At 35.9% G+C, this 18705-nt stretch overlaps 1 long non-coding RNA gene across 4 annotated transcripts in view; it reads left to right on the top strand.

Annotated features, from left to right (window-relative positions):
• The first annotated feature begins 7045 nt into the window (after positions 1–7045).
• The window catches only part of LOC139081044 (uncharacterized), a 70638-nt gene continuing 58978 nt past the window's right edge, over positions 7046–18705 (top strand). For 2 of the 4 annotated variants that reach the window (XR_011535991.1, XR_011535990.1), the window contains exons 1-2: positions 7060–7283; positions 7367–7467. This is a non-coding gene — a long non-coding RNA (uncharacterized lncRNA). Of the gene's footprint in view, positions 7284–7366; positions 7468–18705 lie in introns of all 4 variants that reach the window. The other 2 variants (XR_011535992.1, XR_011535989.1) reach the window with 2 other exon arrangements.

Consider the following 18705-nt stretch of genomic DNA (forward strand, 5'->3'; position numbering starts at 1 on the left):
TGAAATAATCATGTTTTGTCCTTTATAAACATGGTATATTACACTGATTCATTTTCATATATTTAGGAATCAACTCTTTATTCCTGGGATAAATCCAGCTCATCATGGCATATGATTCATTTTACATATTGCTAGATTCAGTTTGCTGTTATTTTTCTGAGAATTTTCACATTTATATTCACATGGGATATTGATTCACAGTTTTCTTTTCTTGTAATATCTTTTAAGGTGATGGTAATAAGGCAATACCTGCCACATAGAATGAGTTGAGAAGCGTTTTCTCCTCATCTAATTTTTGGAAGAGTTTGTGAAGAATTGGTATTAATTCTTTTAACCTTTACTAGAAATCACCAATAAAGCCATCTGGGCCTGTGCTTTCCTTTTCTGGGAATTTTTTAAATTTCTGATTGAATGTTTTTGCTTGTAATAGATCTATATAAATTTCCTATTTCTTCTTGAGTCAGTTTTGGTAATATTTCTACTTCTAGTAATTTGTCTATTTCATTTAAGTTATGTAATTTTTTGGAATACAGTTGTTCATACTATCCCTTATAATCATTTACATTTATACCAGTAGTGATGCTCCCTTTTTCATTCTCGTTTTTATTGAGTTTTCTGTTTCTCTTGTTCAATCTAGTCAGAAATTTATCCATTTTTTCATCATTTAAAAATCAATATTTAGTTTCATTGACTTTTACTTTTTTCTATCCTCTATTTCTTTTATCTTTTGTGCTAATTTTATTTTTTTCTTTCTTCTGCTTGCATGGGTTAATTGCTTTTGTTTTCATAATTTCATCAGATGAAGATTCCTTTGTTGATTTACAATCTTCCTACATTTGTAATGTGGGTGTTTATACCTATAAATTTATCTCTATGCACAGTTTACTTTGCATCCTATAAGTTTGCTATGCTGTGTTCAATTTTATTAATCTCAAAATGTCTTCTAATTTTCCTTGTCCCTTTGGTTATTTAGGAGTGTATTGATTAAAATTTGTGAATTTTTCTAGTTTCTTTTTGTCATTATTTTCTTATTCTGTTATATTGTGATTGGAAAAATACTTTGTAAAATTTAAATCCTTTTAAATTTCATGAAGCTTGTTTTATGACCTAGTGTATGGTCTATCCCAAAGAATATTCCATATGTCCCCAAGAAGAATATATATTCAGCCCTTGTTGCTTCCAGTGTTCTATAGATGTCTGTTGGGTCTAGCTGGTTTACAGTGTTGTTCAAGTCTTCTATTATCCTGTTGATTTTCTGTCTATAGTCCTTTCCATTATATATATAGGCAATTTCTATTTAAATCAGTTAAGAGAAGAAAGGAGGAGAGATATGTAATTATATTGTCTTTTGTAATTATCTACATAATTACACTTACTGAAGCTCTTTGTTTTTTTCTTTGGACTCAAAGTACTGTCCAGTCTCACTTGCATTCAGCCTGAAGGACTTCCTTTAGTATTTCTTGTAAACCAGGTCTTCTAGCAATGTGTTCTCACAGCTTTTGTTTATCTGAGAATGTCTTTATTTCACCTTTATTTTCTTTCTTTATTTGCTGAATATACGATTAATTGTTGATAGTTTTTCCAGTACTTAGAATATGTCATTCCTACTATCTTTTGGCCTGAATTATTTCTGCTGTTAATCTCATTGGGATTTCCTTGTATATGATTAATCATTTTTCTCTTACTATTTTCAATATTTTCTTTGTTAGATTTCAAAACTTTGATTATGATGTGCCTGGGTGTGGTTCTCTTTCAGTGAGTGTAGATTACTGCTTTGTAAATTAAATTTGGGATGTTTTCAGCTATTGTTTCTTTGAATATTTTTTCAGTCCTGTCCTCTCTCCTCTCTTCTTTTAGTGCTCCCATTGTGCATATATTGGTGCAGTTAATGATGTTTCATATTCATCTGAAGCATTATTCATTTCTTATCACTTTTTAATATCTATTCTTAGTTTGATGATTCTTTTTTCTGCCAACTGAAATCTACTATTGAACCCCTTTAGTGAATTTCTTTTCCATTTTGTACTTTCAAATCCAAATTTCCCATTTTTTTCTTTCTTTAAAATTATTTCTATTTCTTTGTTGATGTTCTTTATGTGATAGGACATTGCCATAATAAATTTATTTACTTCCTTACTTCTGATTTCCTTGGGTTTTTAAAAATATTAATAATAACTTCTTTGAAGTCTTTGTCTGCTATGTCCAATATCTGGATTCCTTCATGGACATTTGTATTGCCTGCTTTTGTTCCTGTGTATACATCACATTTTCATGCTTCTTTGTATGTCTCATAATTGTTGAAAACTTGACATATTAGATAATATATTGTGTTAACTCTGGATACTGAACCTCTGTGGTGGTGGTTGTTTACTTGTTATTTTATTTTATTGTTTTTAGTGTATCGCTTAACTAATTCTGTAAAGTCTACTTGCACAAGAGTGTACAGTCTCTAATGTCCATGCTCAGAATTCTACACCTCATTATTTTTCAGTCTTATAGCTAGGAGTAGTTCCTGGGAGACATAAGTCACTTTCTAGTCAATGTTTGTGCTTAACTATCTTTTTCCATTTAGAGTTTTACCCTTTAGCATGGTATGTGTGTGTGTGGCTTAAAAAGAACAACAAACAAACACATAGCAACAGAGATTGGATTGGTGGTTACCATGGGGCAACAGGGGAGGGGGGAAGGCAAAAGGAAGAATTAGGCTCACATATGTGGTGTTGGACTATAATTAGTTTTTGGGTGGTGAACATGATGTAATCTACACAGAATTTGAAATGTATTACGATGTACATCTGAAAGCTATATAACGTTATCATCTAATTTGAGTGCAATAAAAAGCAAAAATTTTAAAAAAGAGTTTACATTTTTGGTCCTATGTTCAGGGAGTTTACATTTTTGGTCCTATGTTCAGCCAGGGATAGTTTGAAGGTTTCCCCCATTGTTGCTCCTGAGAGAGTTCAGCCTTGGGAATGTATAGAGCCTTTCAGACTGTCAGGGACAACTGAAATTTTGTTTTTTAGGCTGGATTCCTGGTAGTGGCCCCTGGGTCAGGGTAGCTTATTATTAAATTAGTCCTTGGTTAGATGTTGTTTTTAATCACCTTGTACTAGTGAAGCTTATGTCTTATATTGATGGGTCTGTGTGTGGCTTGAGGAATGTTTTCAATCTTGCCCCATGTCCTGCTCTGATTGTTCCTGAATGAGTGCAGTCTAGCACCTGTACACTGCTTTTCCATCCTCCATGAGTGACAGTGATATCAGGAATCTTTTTGTGGCTCTTTCCCTAGTTCTACTACATTTCTATTGGCTCTGCCATTGTGTTTCTATTCTGGAGCTCCAGCGTCCTCTCAAATGCTCTCCACTAAAATTTCAATTTTTTTTAACAATACCCTCGGGAATGGAGTTCTATAATATCTTTTAAAAATTAAGTCAGTCCTGTAAGGAAGAGTTGCAGAGCTGTTTATCTTTATGGCCAAATTTTCCCCCTGGGTATAAACCCTGAATCAATGTACTGGAGCTGGAGACAGGGCCTGCTTTTCTCAGAGTGAAAACCCTCTATGTATGAGCGATTGATGAGGGTGAGTAGTAACTCCAGATCTTCTTAGTTTACCCTCCTGGAATGAAAATTCAACCTCACAAGTAAGCTTGGGAGGGGGTGATTGGAATCCCGGTATTATCAAACTGCTTTGCATCTAGAAGGGTTTTCAATCTACCAGGGGAGGCTCGGTGGGGGAAGGAAGTCATGTCCTTTTGTTCATGCCTGCCTGTAATAGAGCTTTTGAAACACAGGGCTGGGGGTATTGAGAAATGCTGATGTCAGCCTGCCCCTCCCCAGGTGAATTTGTAGTCCCAGACTGAGACCTGGGGATAAAGGGAGACCTTATCTTTTTTTTATTGCCCCTGCTTGGATTAGAGTGTACGGGGGTAGAGCTTCCTTAACATGGAAGAGGGGTGAGAAGCAAGGGAGCAGGTCATGGCTTAAATGCCAGAGACTCTTGCTCTTCCTACTGAAATTTAATGGATTTTCTTGAATGAATGTTTCTCCATTTGCTCTATCCTCTTAGGACAATTTCCAGGGGTTTTAAACAATGTTTTCTTAAAACATAATTTTGAAGAGTTAAGTTGTTTTGCTGGGGAGGGAATCTGCAAAGCTCCTTACTCCACTATTCCCACCTCCTACACATACTTATAAGTAAAAAATGTGATTTTTTTATTCCAAATTTTTCTTTAAAAACTCAAAAGTGCGACCATTGGTGACTTTTCATGAACATAGAGCATATATTTAAAAGACCTGTGTAATAATAAAAACACAGCAAATATATGCATCTTCATCTGTGTAGGATAACTGAAATGATGCATCTTTCAAATTATATCCCCTGACAGTCCATAAAACATATTAAACTAAATGTGAAAAAGTCAACTTGATCAATTGTAGATTCTCATAGTACAATGAAACTCACTTATAAGTAGGTGTGATGGAGAGTGGAAACTACAAAAGACAAATCAGAAATTTAATCACAGTCGTGCTGCAGGTAATGACATTTTGGTCAACGACAGACCGCATATACAACAGTGGTTCCCTTAAGATCAGTACCATATAGCCTAGGTGTGTAGTAGGCTATACTACCTATGTTTGTGTAAGTACATTCTATGGTGTTTGCACAATGACAAAATTGCTTAACAATGCATTTCTCAGAATGTGTGCCCAGCATTAAATGATGCATGACTGTATTTTTCTACATGTTTTCTCTGAAATCCCAAACAATTCTACATGATAATGCACAGACTATAATCAGAGACATATTCAAAATTGCCATCCACTAAAATCACTCACTTCTTTTAATAGACAATACTAGTTTTACAGATATAAATATGACAGGCCCCAGTTCTGAAAGACTTACAGCTTTGCCTAAAGCAAATATGTCATTTGAAAAAATTTAATTGCAAACTTTTTTTCCATTGGTCTCTGCTTGGATTTATACCTTTATCTTCTTTGCTGACCCCAATCTGAGTTGTCTCGTCTGGGACTAGCTTTATTTTGGACAAGTTAAATGCTGATTCCTTCCATAACTTCTGGGAAGGATTCTTCTCTGCTTTTCCCCAACCCACCCCAAAATGTGTTTCTTGTCTCAATGCCTGTAATTTTATGATTAGCAAGTATTTTCTCAAGGATCTGGTTAAAATGAAAAATACTTCATGAAAGAGGTAACATTCAACTTTCCTTATCCTGATATAAATAAGTGTAACAGTTGCCTTTCAGTTTAATTAAATAAACATGTTCTGAATACTTACTACATTTCAAGTATTGTTCCAGGTGTTGTAACAGATACAAAAGGAACAAGACACATTTTTGCCTTTCTTAATTTTATATGGGTAGGCAGTGAAACATGGACTAGCATAATTACAGTCACATAGTTACGTAGTAATCTATTCCCTTAACGATGGGGACATATTCTGAGAAATGTATCATTAGGCAATTTTGTCATTGTGTGAACATCATAGTGTGTACTCACACAAACCTAGATGGTATAGCCTACTATACACCTAAGCTATATGATACTAATCTCATGGAACCACCATTGTTTATGCAGTCCATCATTGACTGAAATGTTGTTATGCAGCATATGACTGTATATTGTAAAAACAGGTGATAAAAGTGCTGCCAGCAAAATCTATGGCAGGACAAAAGAGAAAAACTTTATTTATGATTGGAGGATTCAGGGAGCTTTGAAAAGTTGACATTTGAGATGAATCTTAAAGAATATAAAAATTTTTATAAGTTTATAAAAGAAGGTACAACTTCCCATGTGGGTGAAAGAGGAACAAAGGAAAAGTAGGGGTGTGGGGACCAGGAAAACAGGAAAGATAGGAAAGAAGAAGATGCATTTGTAGAATGGTGAATAATCCAGTGTGATTAAAGCATGTGGTGCAGGGATAAATTGTGGAGGTCCATGGACTATAGCGAAAAAAATAGGTTGTATTAAATCAATGGAGGGGCTAGAATGACAAGTTAAGTCCCTTGGACTTTAATCTGAAGGTCTTCGTATTTAATCTGAAGTAGGTACTGAGAGGTTTTGAGTAAGGCAATAATGTGGTCAGAGCTATGCCTTAAGAGGTCTTATGTGGTAGCAATGTATAGGATACTAATATCCAACATTTATTCAATGCCTACTATTTGCCAAGAACTGTGCTAGGGTATTTACATTAACTATTTCATTAAGCCTTCACCAAATAATAACATTAATAAATAATAATAATAATTGTGTTGTGAGTGCTATTCTTATTCCTATTTTATAATGAAGTAACTAAGACTCAGAGGGGTTAAGCACCTAGTCCAAGGATTGAATAACTAGTTAAGTGAATGATTGACCTAGGTTCCAAAACAGGAAGTCTGAAACCACAGCCTCAATGCTCTTAATTACTATATTGTAGGGATGGGGGTAATTGACTGATGCAGAGTGAACAGTTAGGTATATCTTTTCATCCTTGCAATTACTCAAAGGCTACTCTAACCAGAGACATCAAGTACATAAATTTTCATACGGATAAAGGAGGAAATAGAGATTCAGAGTCCAGTTGTTACAGGCTCTTAATACCAGCCCTGATATTGGTTCCCCTACAGTGAACTCAGCATATATCGGGTTAAAACTAAAAGCACACATTCCCAGTTCCCTGCTTCTTTAGTTACACTCATATGTAAATGTTTGTTACTTTAACCTCTGACTCCCAGAGCTTTACAGCCAAATAGAAGTTACAAATTGTTAAAGCCAAGATGGCCTCAAGCTGAGCTCCCACTAAAGTTGCGGCTAATCACAGGACCTTAAAGTCCTTTTACAGAGAAACTAATGTCCAGAGAATATCAAGAAACTGAAGCTTCCCAGAGTTTACCATCTACTATGGAGATAAACAGCCAAGGACATACATCTGTGGTATTCTTTGTCTCCCCGCCTTGGAAGCAGTCCCAAACACAGGCCGAAGGGAAAATGCTGACCAAGAAGGCCACAGCCCCCCTCCCCTACCTAAAACCCAAAATAAAAACCCCTACTTGTTTCTTAATGGGGAGCTAGCAATTCTTAAGGCACCAGCCATTGTTTTGCTCTGTCTGCCTGGAAAAGAAAGTAAACCCTTTCCTTTCCAATCAAGACTCTGTTCTCATTATTTGGATAGGCACAAAGTTCAGAGACCGACCTTTCAGTAACATAGTCTTCTGCCATGAGATGATGACAGGACCAATGGAAATCTGAACAGCTGTGGAACAAAGAGGATGTGGTACATCTAGAGGTATGAGACACTGATATGAGTTAAGGTGCTAAAGTCAAATGTCAAAATTCATGCGAATTCAGGATGTCTCTCCTTTATCCCAGTTTTCTAGTGAAATGAAGTTAAAGAATGTGTATGTGATTGGGAATGAAGGCTGTCTTGTTATTCTACTGCCAATACACTACTTGCCACCATTCTTGAGAAGGTAAAAACTGCTCTGAGACTCCTTCATCCTTCTACTCATTCTTCCTCTTTCCCTTTGCTCTCCCCACTATCCATGACTAAGAACACATTGGGGAAGGCAGCAAGTTTCAGTGTATCATATTTGTCACCTTTTTCCTTGCTCCAAACTGGATTTCACATAGTGTATCTATCAGTGGTCCGAAAGCTTGAATCTAACTCTCTCATCTTCCTTCTGCTTTCTCTGACTTTTTCAACCCCTGTGGAGTGCACATCTGTTGCTTTTGTCTATCAGAGTCTCTTCTTGTAACAGCATGCTCTTCTCCTTTAGGGAAGTGCTCTATTTTCTTACCAGACATGGCATTCTGATGGGAGCTTCCAATTACAATTTCCTGCTCTCTGCCTCCAGAGGTGAACACATGACCCAGGCCTTGGAAATTAGAGTGCTCCATTCCCTTGGCAGCAGAGATTAGTTCAGTAATGGGCAAGAAAATATACTGATCCAAATGAAGACCATAGATGTCTTTCTTTGGGACATTTACATTCCGAAATAAGAAGAAAGCTTTCTTTCCTTCTCTATTTTTAAGATTAAAGTAGTATGCAGGGCCAGGACATATTATCTGCCACAGGGAGAAAATCTGACTGTAGTAGGGGAGAAAAAAACCAAGCAGTGGTGTCAGTGAGTCTGTGTACATATGTGTGCACATGTGTGTGGGGGAGAAAGAAAGAGAATCTTCATAATGAATTCCAGTCTCTGAGGTACCTACACCAGCTTTGATTCTTTCTATTTTTCATTGAATTCTTTGTGGTATCCCACTACTTCCAAATAGTATTCTTCAAAAATTACCTGTCTTACTTTTTCCAGAAACTAATTTGAATGCAGTTTCACTCTCTTGGAACTAAAAGATTCTCAAAGTAACAAATAATCCCATAGAATGTATTAGGTTCCAAGTGATAAGTGCCGAGTCTTGCTTAAGAGTATAGACCTTGAAGCCAAACTGCTTGCGTTTCAATTTGTGCTCTGAAATTTACTAGACATGTAAGTGCTCTAACCTCCTTAAGGCTTGATTTTCTCATTGGCAAAATGGGGATAATGATTATTCCTACCTCAAATGCTGATGAGTATTAAATATATCAGTATTTATAAAGCACTGATAATGGTGCCCAGTCCATGATAAGTGCTTTATATGTGTTTGTTAATAACAAACATTTTTCCCCAAATTAATTTGACTATGCTTTGCTCCCTTGTGTGTTACAGATGTAAATGTCCAAATTAACCCCCATTCTGAACAGCTAGGCCACTGAAAATACGCTAAGTTTAGGAGAGACATAAAGCAACATACTGTGAACTAGTCATCATTAGGACAAATACCCTTTTATTTTATCCTTTTTTCTGTGAACTCCTTTGATCCAATAAGTAGAGAAAATCTGGATGAAAGATAGTGGGCCTGGTTTTATGGCTAAGGCCTAGGAAATGAATGTGGTTGTTGGACTTTCAGCAAGGTCTGTGCCCTCCAGGGGTGATAATGAAAATATTTACATACTGGAACAACACTGCATTAACCAATCAAAATGGATAGCAGCCATAGTGCCAGAGCATAGTTCTCAAGGCCCAGGATAGTGCCTGATGTTAACTTTTAATTATCATGTCCTGAGGGTATCTAGAAGTCTCAGAGAATGGTGGATGCATTTTGGAGGTGTTGTAGCTGAGGAATGTGCCTACTTACCAATAAGTCCAGAAATGTTCCAATGTTTTAACAATATGCTCAGTTTTAATAGTGTACATAGCTGGATATCAACCCTTGGAGCCTAGGAAGAAGGGATAGTTGAAGTCAAGCTTGAAACATGCTAATAACAGCTACCATTTATTTATTCTTCTCCGGTATTTGCCAGGGTATCTTCAAGGTGCTATAAATGTGGTATTGATACTGGCCCTGATATCACTTCCCCCACATTAAACCCAGCATATGTGGGGTTAAAACCAAAACACTCATTCCCTGATTAATCCCTGACTTCCTGGCTCCAGAATTCACTGTCCTCCATGGAGACAGACACAGCCAAGGACAAGCACCTGGATTCATTATCTCCTCCCCACAAAGAGATACAGGCTGGTGGGAAAGCTGCTGGCCAGCAAGGTCACAGGCTCCCCCCTCTCTGCAAGTAGTCTCAAGGCCAAACACAGGCTGCTGGGAAATGTCTGACCAACAAGGCCATATGCTCCCCCTCCCCTACCTAAAACCCCAAATAAAAACCCTCACTTTTAGCTTTTCTGGGAGTTTGGGATTTCACCGTTAGCTTCCCCCTCTCCTTTTCAGCACTGTGCAATAATAAAATTCTTACTTTTTTCCACTACACCTGGTGTCAGAGATTGGCTTGCTGCGCAACTGGTGAGTGAACTTGCTTCAGGTTTGATATCAGTATCTCTGTTTCTCAAAGCATGTTTCCATTAGTGGCATACCATGGCAGTGATTCTGAGCTATATCCTAAACACAAGGAGCAAGGGAATGGGTATATAAGCTTCTTTAATGAGAGGAGAGTGTTGAAGGACGTTTGTCAAACTCACCCAGATGATGATGACATAACCTTTTCACCTCCTGCCCTCTACTAAAAATGGTGCACCCCTCTTGTTGAAAAAGCTGTTAATGAATGACTTTGGCAACCAACTGGACTTCCCTGTGAGACATTATGCCTTTTCCTCCTGTGATGGTTAATTTTATGTGCCAACTTGGCTGGGCCATGGAGCACACACAGTTGGTCAAACATTTTTCTGGATGTTTCTGTGAGGGTGTTATTGGAGGATACTTATATTTAAATTGGTGGACTTTGGGTAAAGCAGATTACTCTCCATAATATGAATTGACCTCATCCAATTAGTTGAAAGCCTGAATAGAACAAAATGCTGACCTCCCATGAGCAATAGTGTATTCTCCAGTAGACTGCCTTTGGACTTCACCTGCAACATTACCTCTTCTTGGTTCTATACCAGATTGCCTGTTGACTTAAACTCTAGCTGTTTCCTGAATCTCCAGCCTGCTGGCCATTCCCATCAGATATTGGACTTGCCAAGCCACTCACAGTTGTGTGAGCCAATTCCCTAAATTTCTCTCTGTATATATATATACCCTATTATTTCCGTTTCTTCAGAGAACCTTGACATAATCCAGATTTTTATACCAAGTCTTTCAGAGAAAAAGAATCCTAAGGATGACTTTTCTGAATTGGTTATGGGGTTTCTGAATTTGGATCTCTTATCTGATTAGATTTAAAGATACTGATGACTCTATTTCCAGTAGTGAAGAAAGTGCTGATAGTCCAGGGCATAATGTGGCAATAGAAATATGCAAGATGTTAAATAATTTTTTCCATATCTGCTAAGATAATAATATGATATTTCTCTTTTATTCTCTTTGTATGGTAAATTACAATAAATAATTTTGTAATTTAAAGAAATCTTGCATTTGTGGAACAACCTGTCTTGGTCATGATGTTTTATATATACTGTTAGATACAAAGTACTAAAATTTTGCTAAGAACGTTTTGCATCTCTGTTTGCAAGTAATATTGGTCTATGGTTTCCTTTATTATAATGTCTTTGTCTAGTTTTGGTATCAGAGTAAGGTTTGCCTCATAGAAGGAATTGGAAAGTATTTCCTCCTCTTCAATATTCTGGAAGTGATTGAGTGGAGTTGACACTATTTCTCCTTAAATATTTGAAACAATTTGCAAGTAAAGCTACCCAATCATTTTATGTATAGGAAGATTTGTAACTGCACATTAAATTCCAGTAATAGATATAGTGCTATTCAAGTCATATATTTCTTCTTGTGTGAGATTTAGTAGTATGTACCTTTCAAGGAATTTTTCCATTTCATCCAAGTTGTCAAATTTATTGGCATAATGTAGTTCATAATTTTGCTTCATTTTCATTTTTATATTTGTAGAATTCATAATGATATCAACTGTCTTATTTCTGATATTGGTAATTTGTTTCTTTTCAGTTGCTGACTAATCTGGCTAGTGGTTTATCAATGTTATTGATCCTCTCAAAGAATCAGCTTCTAGTTTCATTGATTTTTTCTATTCTTCTTGTTTTGAATTTCATTGATTTATCCTCTGATATTTATTGTTTCATTCATTTTGAATATTCAGTTTCATTTCCTCTTCTTTTTCTAGTTTCTCATAGAGTAAACAGAGAGAATTGATTTTACTACTCTAATATAGATGTTTTGTACTACAAAGATAAGAAGTCTACTTCCTGTAAGCAGTATATACTTGGGTCTTGTTCTTTAAATTGAATCTGACAATTTCTGCTTTTTAATCACAGTGTTTAGACCATTTACATTCAAAGTGATTATTGATATGTTTTTGTTTAAATATACATTTTTTCTATTTATTTTTTATTTGCCATATCTGTTCCTTCTATTTCCTCTTTTTCTGCCTTCTTGTGGATTGAGTGTTTTTCTATGATTTCATTTATTTCCTTTTGCTAGTTGATTGGCTATAATTCCTTCTTATATTATTTTAGTTATTGTTTTAGTTATTGTATTTAGTTATGGTTTAGTTATTATTTAGTTATTGTTTAGTACTTTAAAGATCTTGCTTCACTATCCTCTTGGTTGCATTTTTTTCTGACAAGAAATCTACTTTTACCTTTACCTTTGTTCCTTTATACACATGTGATATTTTTCTTCTCTGTTTTATTTTTTTTCTTTATCAATGATTTTAAGCAATTTTATTATAACATGATTTGCTGTAGTTTTCTTCATGGTTCTTGTGTTGGAATTTATTGGTATTTTGGATGTGGTTTATAGGTGTCATCAAATTGAAAAACATCAATAATATTACTTCAAATATTTTTTCTATTCCTATCACTTCTCCTCTCCTCTGGGGACTCCCATAACACATCTTCTGGCTGCTTAAAGGTATCTCACAGTTAAATGATGTTGATTTTTTGTCAGTTTTTTATCTCTATGTATTTCATCTTGAGTGGTTTCTATTGTTCCATCTTCAAATTCACTTATCTTTTCTTCTTCAGTGTCAAATCTGTCTTTAATGCTACCTAGTGTAATTTCTTTTATCTCAGACATTGCAATTTTGTATCTGTAGAAGTTTGATTTGGTTCATTTTTGTATCTCACATATCTCTACTTGACATGTCTAATTTTCTCCTAGCATTTTGAACATATGGAATAAGGTTATAATAACTGTTAACAGCCTTGTCTATGAATTCTATAGTTTATGCTATTTCTGTGTCAGTTATGATTCATTGGTTTTTCTCCTGAACATAATCTGTATACTTATTTTCATGTTTGGTAATTTTTGGTTGGATGTTAGTAATTGTGATTTTTATCTTGTTTTGTGTGGTGGATATTTTTATAGTCCCATAAATATTGTTGAATTTTCTTCTAGGACATGGTTAAGTTACTTGGAATCTTTTTGGATCTTTCAGATTTAACTTTTAAGCCATATTAGAAATATATTGGAAAGTACTAGAGTGGTATTTAGGCTAGGATTTTTTTTCACTACTCAGACAAAACCTTTTATAAAAATGTTCTAATTGATACCCTGTGAATGGTGAGGTTTTCTATTTCCTTTTTGGAATGTAAACTATTCCTAGCTCTGTGTGAGCTATTCACACTGTTCTTTATAATTCTTTTGAACACTTTTCTCCCTGCCTTCAGGTTGTTTCCTCATACAAATGCAATGACCAGTACTCAGTTAAATACTCAATGGGAACCCTCAGAAGAGCTCTAGTCTTTTTGTGCTGTGTAGATTTCTGCTCTCCAGTGCTCTGCCTTGTGAATTTTATCCATCTTGGCTTCTCCAAACTTTCATCTCTGTCTCCTCAACTTAGATTGATCAAAAAGCTCTGCTTCTAATTTGCTCCATTAACCATTCTCTAGAAACTGTCATCAGGCAGTAAACTGGGGCAATTTTAGTACTTGACTTATTTGTTTCCTGTAACTCAGAGATCACTCCCTTGCCTTACCTGATATCCAATGCCTTGAGAGACATTGTTTCATACGTCTTGTCTGGTTGTCCAGTTGTTCTAGGAAGGTGAGTAAATCAGTTCCTAGTCCCTCATCTTGAGTGGAAGCAGAAGTCCAGAAAATGATTTTTAAACCTACATTTTCCACTATATACTCATTATGGAAAATATAAGGAGCTGTCTTGTATACATTCTAGTAATGAGCATTCATGGATCTCATTACTTTTAAAAGAGTCTGAGCCTTCTAAATGTTTTTACCATTTTTGGGGGAAAGTGAATTTCACTTGCTAGATGGAAATTCTAGAATCATCATCCCTCTTTTTGAAGAATAAGAGCCTAATGGTTATTCCTTATTTTAGACATTTTAATAGTGTGAAGACTATTTTGAAATTTTATAATTAATACTATTATTCTCCATTTATCTGCCATTTGTAGGAAACTGTATTTTTCAGGTAACCATATCTTAGTTGCTTTTATATCCACATTTTCACATTATACATTTTGGAGAGAAAAATCTTTCCCTCTCCTCCTTAGTAGAGTTCTCTCAACTTGTTCCAAACTTTTTTGATTGATAATGATTATCATTATGAGATTCAGTAATAATAATGCTTGAAATTAATATAATTAATAATAATAATTTTGAGTGCTCATTATGTGCTAGGTACTCTTCTATTCTAAACACTTCACACAACTATGAAGTAATATTATTATCCCCATTTCACAAATGAGGAAGACAATACACAAATGGAATTATAGTTTTCCACAAATGGAAAATATACTTTTCCAAAGTCCGCTTAGCTAGTAAATGGTGGTACCATGATTTGAATCCAGGCAATGTGACCCTAGTGTCCACATTCTTAACTGCTGTAATATTCTACCTTACAGGGAAACTCTCAAGTGCTATTGAAGAATTCAAGCTTATTTTCCACTTAGTAAATAACACAGACTGATATGTTCTCTCAGTACTTATAGCTACTTTTAATTAGTTTTCCTGTACCATCTCTTTTTTCTTATAACTTTAAATTTTGATATAATTTCAAATTTATAGACAAGTTTCATAAACAGTACCTAGACTTGTCTATTGATATATGTTGTCCCACTTGCATTTGTGTGTGTGTGTGTCCACACCATATTTCTAAAGTTACTGATTTACCTTTGTAATTAATGAATAATTTCTGGGGAAATTCTTGGAGACTATATGATGTTCTCTTCCTCACCAAACTTTCACTCAGTACTTCCAGTATCCACTGATGATTCTTACCTGAATCAAGTATTATTATGTTGATTTCCAAATTATGATTGTCTAACTCCATCAATTCTAGATTTACTAGCATTTCAGTGGAAACTATTTATTTAGTTACTTACCTATTTACTTATTTATTTTTAAGATTATACCAGTGTAACTATGAAATCATAGCTTATTCATTGGATTATGATCCTTTACTATCACTAATTATTTTGATGCTGATATTTCTTCATATTTGGTCATCAAAGGCACCTTCCAGCTGACACCTGGGTCTTTCTGACATCATTCCATCACTTTTTTTTTTTTTTACCATTTCCTTGCTTTCTCTCACAATAAAATCTTGCAGCCCCATATTCCTTCCCTGTATCAGCTCTGTTTTCAGCAACTTATTCAAAGAGAGCTAATTTCTTTTATTTGGGTAATCATATTTAGAAACCAAGATATTGGTTGTAGGTATCCTCATTTCTACTTAGAGGGAGGGAATTATTTTATCCCTAGCCCCCTCAGCCCTGTAACCTATCTTATAGTAAACAGTTACATATCCCTGCCATTAAGAGCTCATCAATGAGTAAAATTGCCATTTTAGTGAATGGATGTTGTAATTTTTTTTTATTGCTAGGAAAGATTTGTCCTGAGGTAACATCTGTTGCCAATCTTCCTCTCTCTGTCTTATTTTTCATCTCCAAAGTCCCAGTACAAAGCTGTATATTCTAGTTGTAAGTCCTTCTAGTTCTGTGTGAGCTGCCACCACAACATGGCTACTGACAGACAAGTGGTGTGGTTTCACACCCACAAACCGACCTCAGGCTGCCAAAGAAGAGCACACTGAACTTTAACCACTAGGTCATCAGGACTGGCTTAGGATGTTGTAATTTTTATATTGGTTATTCTGAAATTCGCAATTCTGTGAATAACAATAATGGCACTTATATAATATGGTCATTTGCATCAAATGTGCTAAGGGATATAAAAACGTACCATAAATTGTAAAATCCTGTATAAATATAAAGTATAATAATTTATATTTCTATCAAAACAGTAACCACACCTTTCAGTCCTATAACACTTGTCCTTATTGCTTGAACAGTCTGTCTGCCCTGTCACCTAGCTTATGCTCTCAACATTCCTCTTCCTTGTAATAATGAAATTTACTATCCTCCTCTCTGATCCACAAGCAAAGTTGCTACTGCCTCAATTAAATGATTTTTTACCTATTTTTTAGGATCCTAATTAAAAATTCTATAAGAAGATTTCTCTGATTAATGAAGGCATGCTGCATATAATACCAACCTGCCCATTCTCTCATGCTTTTATATTGTTATTGGCCATCTTTAATAAAGAACAGGAAGGAGGTAGGGGTTCATTGCTTCTGGTTTTCCAAATAGTTGAGTTGAATGGAGAATGCTGAAGGAACCTTGGCCAGAACATAAAATTTCTCTCAACTCTAGGCTTGAGTATAAGCTGATGAGATGTTTTACTATGAATTTCTGACTGGAGCTTAGTTTTACTCTCATGAAGCGTCAAATTAGTAAACAGAAACTTCAATAAATTGGAGTTGGCAAGCCAAAAGGCGGGGCTCTCATGCCCTATGTTAATAGCAAAACCCAACAGGAGGAAGAAAGATTTCCTCTTCTTGACTGGCAAGAAGCTCAGCCAATGAGAGTCTGTCTAAACTCAACCAATGAAAAGCTATTACACTTTGAAGCCTCAATTTCTCCAAGGGACTCTATTTACAATTACCACCCCAACTCCCTCTTCCCTCTATAAAATAATTTCTCATCCCTTGCTGCTGGGGGACTTGCATGCAGCTCACCATGGTTGCAGACCCTGAATTGCAATTCTTTGCTGATCTCAAATAAACTTAATTTTTGCTGGAGAAATAACTGGCTATTTGTTTAAGGCTGAAATCTTGGTAACCCATGTGGGGATTCAGAGAAGATCCCTGATGATTCCTAGACTTTTGAGCAAACAGATACAGTACCCACAAAAGAGTCCATTGAGCTCCCTCCTTTTTTTGCCGACCCTGAAGTTTGAAAGTATGTCTTTCTCCTGGATCTGAGCTTCCATTCTCTTTGCATCTGAGGCTTTCCTTGCTTTACTTGAGATCTATTTTAAGGCTTTGTCCTTTTCTGGTTGAGTTGTTTGTCTGTGAGTACTAGGGTGGCATTTCCACCTGACTTTTTGAATCAGGCTATTTCTTTGAGCTACACTAGCCTTCAGTCCAATTCTTTTTGGAACTGAACTATTTCCATACTTGGAATTGGTTAGCCTTCAGTCCAACTTTCAGACGACTGTTCTTTGGAATTGTGCTGGTCCAGTCTTCAGCCTGACTCCCTCAGGAGCAGGCTCTTCCTTGGAGCTATGGTGATCAATCTACGATTTGATTCCCTTCAGAGCTGGACTGTTCTTTGGCACTATCTTGATCGTTGGAATTGTGTTGATTTTACATTCAGTCCATCTTAATGAGACCAGACTGTTCTATTGGGGTTGGCTGGTAGTAATCCTGCAGGCTGTTTGAGATCTTCAAGCTGTTTAAGTTACAAGCTGTTTGAGAATTATTCCTTTACTCAAGGGGAAAAAAACCTCTAAAAAGTGGGATGGCAATTATCTAAATATTTTGAGAATGCTTCCTCCACAGGGACCCTGAATGATTTTGTGTTTAAAAATCACAGTCATTCCTCATGTACATTTCTAACTAAATTAACAAATTTAACCAAGGATTATTTAGAATATCAATAGCCATTATGGGGAACTTTTGAGCTCCTCAAATTTACTTTTCTTAAAACTGAGTTGGACAACCATAGCTCTGTAATTTCCAAAACTGAATGGAACAACTATTTTGACTGGTATATTGAAGCTTCCAAATGTTATGAGGAATCTAAACTTATATCTTTGAAAAATAAAATTTTAAGATTAAATGAGGCAAACAAATGATTAAAGAAAGATAAAATGGTTTTGTAAGCCTCATGTTCCTCTCCTCTGATGCTGTCTTGTTCCACTTTCCTGGCTTCTTTGTCAGGCTCCACTTCCGCTGCCTATTCTGCTCTCCAGGCTCCTTGGGCTCAGGCTCCACCTCAAGCACTATCTTCCTCCTTCTTTTTTACCCTGCCTACACTTCTTTATATGCTCAGTTTCCCCATACTAACACTCATGTTGAACTTCTCCCTTTCCCTGAACCACTCCCCACTCCTTTTTTTGAACCTGTCAAAACTTATCCCTTTAAAATTAAGCCCTCTGAGGATCAAAAGGCTAAACTCTTAATTTCTTATATTCCCTGGACTAGAGCTGAACTCTGAGCCATAGTCAAAGATTTTCTCAAAGTAACCAAAGATTCTTACAGGTTTGCTGAGGAATTTAATATAGTCATTCAATCTTATCAACCTGATTACTCTGTTTTATATCAGCTAGGTCATATGCTTGCCAGTGAAGGCCAGGGCCAACACTGCATGAAGACTGCCAATTGGGAAAATCCTGAAAGGTCTCTAGAATTACAACCAGGACACCAACCCACTAACCTTGTGTTGTGTGATCAGGCTTAGGCAATCACTAGACAACTTTATTAGGCAATTCCTAGGGCTTTCCCAATGCCTGTTGATTTAAACAAAATTCAGTCTTGTGGAGAAAAACCTAGTGAACCTGTTCATGATTATCACAATCAACTTCAGATTGTTTTGACAAAAATTTGGTCATCCTTCAGATGTTGACTCCACCTGAGTATATTTTAACTTTATGTTTACTAATGGGCTGAACCAGGACCTTTCCCTTCTAGTAAAAAGGACCAGAATGAAAATGGGAAACTGTCCACACCAGATTTAGTTAATCTAGCAAACCAACTCTCTCACACTCTAGATGAGTCACCTAAAAGAAAGACCACTAGAATTCTTAATCTTCAACTCATACAGATGAAGATCTCTAAATGAAAACAAACTTCTCCTAGTGTCTGTTGTTATTTCAAACATCCAGAACATTGGAAAAGAGATTCTTATGAATTTAAGTGGTTCATCCCTCTCACTAGCCTTCCCAATGTCC

The sequence above is a fragment of the Equus przewalskii genome, chromosome X, assembly GCF_037783145.1.
Source record: "Equus przewalskii isolate Varuska chromosome X, EquPr2, whole genome shotgun sequence".
Classification (NCBI taxonomy): Eukaryota; Metazoa; Chordata; class Mammalia; order Perissodactyla; family Equidae; genus Equus; species Equus przewalskii.